Source organism: Lepisma saccharinum, chromosome 2 (genome assembly GCF_977018435.1).
Source record: "Lepisma saccharinum chromosome 2, izLepSacc3.1, whole genome shotgun sequence".
NCBI lineage: Eukaryota > Metazoa > Arthropoda > Insecta > Zygentoma > Lepismatidae > Lepisma > Lepisma saccharinum.
This window is the reverse complement of record NC_139230.1, coordinates 156,838,211-156,840,857: the sequence shown is the minus strand read 5'-3', so window position 1 is coordinate 156,840,857 and position 2,647 is coordinate 156,838,211. Positions and strand designations below refer to the sequence as shown.

Below are 2,647 nucleotides of genomic sequence, written 5' to 3'. Positions count from 1 at the left end.
GATCGGATACATGGCTATTTGTTTTTAAAAGAGTTGGATTTATTGTTGAGAAGAATTAATTGAAGATACTGTTGCATAAGACATAATAAGTATATTGAAAAGAACATCTAGAGTTAAGTAAGTAAGTATTAAATAAACAAATACAGTGACGTGGGGCGATGTCGACACTTGGGGTAACAATCAGTGGCGTGCGCAAGGGAGGGTAGTGTGAGTCATAATCCCCCTCCGCGCTTTAGGGCTCAGTATTCTTAAAAATAGGGGGCAATGGAGGTACAGGCAGAAATCTTCCCTTTCCCTTCGGGCGGTTGTCTATACCTGGATCTGGTAAGGCGGAAGAAGGGCCAGCTAAGGTATTTAGCCTTGCCAGCTGATCACATTGAGGGACGAGAAGCGCGTGGAAAGAAATGTTGCATATGAACATAGGCTTCAAGATAATAAATATTGTGATTTGAAAATAATTAGAGACGTGATTGATTGATCTATCTCTGCTAGACTAGCTACTCCTCAGTGCACGTCACTGAACAAATACGCACAATAAACGTTTCTGTAACAGTAACACTTAAAGTATATTATTCATAAGGTTACAATTTTTCGTCATTAAAACCGTACATGTTTCTTATTAGAGCGCCAAAATTCCATCTCTCCCTGGAGAGAAGTCTTATCTTGAGCAGCCCCTGCATAGTACGTAGTCGCGATAAAGGTAATTGTTGCGAATCAGATGGCAATGCAATGTTCATCTTATTTAGAATCTTCACCCCATATTTACATAAGACACCTCACTCCCCCTTCCCTGATCAAATGACCTCCCCCTCTCTTGCATGTAAATGACGATACTGAGATAGGTATTTGACACTCATATTTTATTCGAGTCTACAAGTGAAATGGTTTGAAGAGTTGAACAGACAGAGATTTGGATATTCTGGGCGTCAACAAATACAATACTTTGACCCTCTGTGAATATTGTAGTGTCGGAAAATGAAAGTCGCCCAACGTGGGGCTCGAACCCACGACCCTGAGATGAAGAGTCTCATGCTCTACCGACTGAGCTAGCCGGGCTTGCACCTACACTATGGCAAAAGTTGGTCATACCTCTACATAGCATTGTGGCAGAAGTAAACGGATATTCTTGAGCTAATGTGTGATAATTTTTCTACAGGTGATTAGATTAAATTAGATAGACACATTCAATTTTAAGACTCAACGAACCCTAGACCGTTAGGTTAAAAGCCTAAAGATCTATCGACCGAGCTATCCGGGCACATAACATCCCTTCGGTTGCAATATTCGGTCGACTTCATAAATTTCATGAAAACACTTCAGACAGACAGCCATCAAAGGACGATTCTACTTACTCTTTTTTACAAACAAAAATGGCAACCAAATTATTTTTTAGAAAAGTATCCACAAAGATTTTACACAACAAACCTTTGAGATTCGAAGCTGAACAATTTACATAAATACCCACTACGATACCTTTGGTAGCATTACAGGACGAGGTGGCCGAGTGGTTAAGGCGTTGGACTGCTAATCCAATGGGCTCTGCCCGCGTGGGTTCGAATCCCATCCTCGTCGTTACAAATTTTGTTCTCACTATCAAGGATATTATTGATTTCTTATAGTAAAGAATTCCCGCTTCGTGGCCATCTCGTTCAAGTGTCCTGCAGGGAGAGCTTAACAACTTTTAATCTGAGATCTCGGCCAGTGTATGGGAGCGGTGTGAGGCAATTGGGGAGCAACGAATGAGTAGCGTAACCCGGTTTTGTAAAACATACAACAAAGAGTGGAATTTCGTTGCGCTGACCACAACTAACCTCTAAAGTGATGCCAAGGCAGCTCGAGTGTAGGCGAATCTTAGCAATGTGGATGAAAATAGGAGGTGAGAGAATCGGGCCTGTGTGCCATTTTGTGGAAGCTCTGGTGATCTGTGGAAGCCCCGCGTTCGTGCTTTCCTGGACAAGTTGTTTGGTAACTTTGATTTTAGTTTACGATATCGTCCACCCGCAAACGCCAAAGTTTAACCGGTTTTACCCTGCAAGTAGAACTTATTCTTATGTTTTTCTCAGCCGGACCCTGTGGTCGAGTGGTTATTTCATCGCGCTGAAATGCTAGAGGTTCTTTGTTCGAATCCCTCTCGGGCATGATCTTCGTGTTTGTCCGAACAATGAGAACCAACGTGCATACAGTGAAAATTGACATGTGTGAAAGATTGTGAAAATGTGTGAATGACGGGTATACTGCCGAATAGAGAAATCCCGCTCGGACTTGTTTGTTTGTGAAAGTCCATTCATCAATTTCATCATTTTATCACTCATCCCCATCTTCGCAAATTAGCCAAGAGGCACAAAACGCGAAGTAAAACAAACTAAGTCAATCAAATCTTGTTTTCCCCACGCCTACGCCCCTATCGACCGTGTGGCAGCATCCCTCCGAACACCACCCTTGAACTAGATCCGAACCACTCCCTCCCTTTTTTAAGTTTTGGCCTCAGTGTTCGGAATCTCGTAAGAGCCCATGAATTCCATAAAAATATTAAAATTTTAATTTACAGTTCGAATGCAAAATTCCAATTGTTCACGAATGGATATGTCACAAGTTTCGTCAACCATAATAGCAAAATATTCCCGACTTTTAATATCTGCTACCACGG

The 2,647-nt window shown here is 41.9% G+C and overlaps 2 non-coding genes across 2 annotated transcripts; one reads left to right on the top strand and one right to left on the bottom strand.

Annotated features, from left to right (window-relative positions):
- Positions 1–983: 983 nt before the first annotated feature.
- Positions 984–1,056, bottom strand: TRNAK-CUU (transfer RNA lysine (anticodon CUU)). Its single transcript has one exon. It is a non-coding gene; the product is annotated as a tRNA-Lys (tRNA).
- A 434-nt stretch (positions 1,057–1,490) lies between these two features.
- TRNAS-GCU (transfer RNA serine (anticodon GCU)) lies at positions 1,491–1,572 on the top strand. Its single transcript has one exon. It is a non-coding gene; the product is annotated as a tRNA-Ser (tRNA).
- Positions 1,573–2,647: the final 1,075 nt, after the last annotated feature.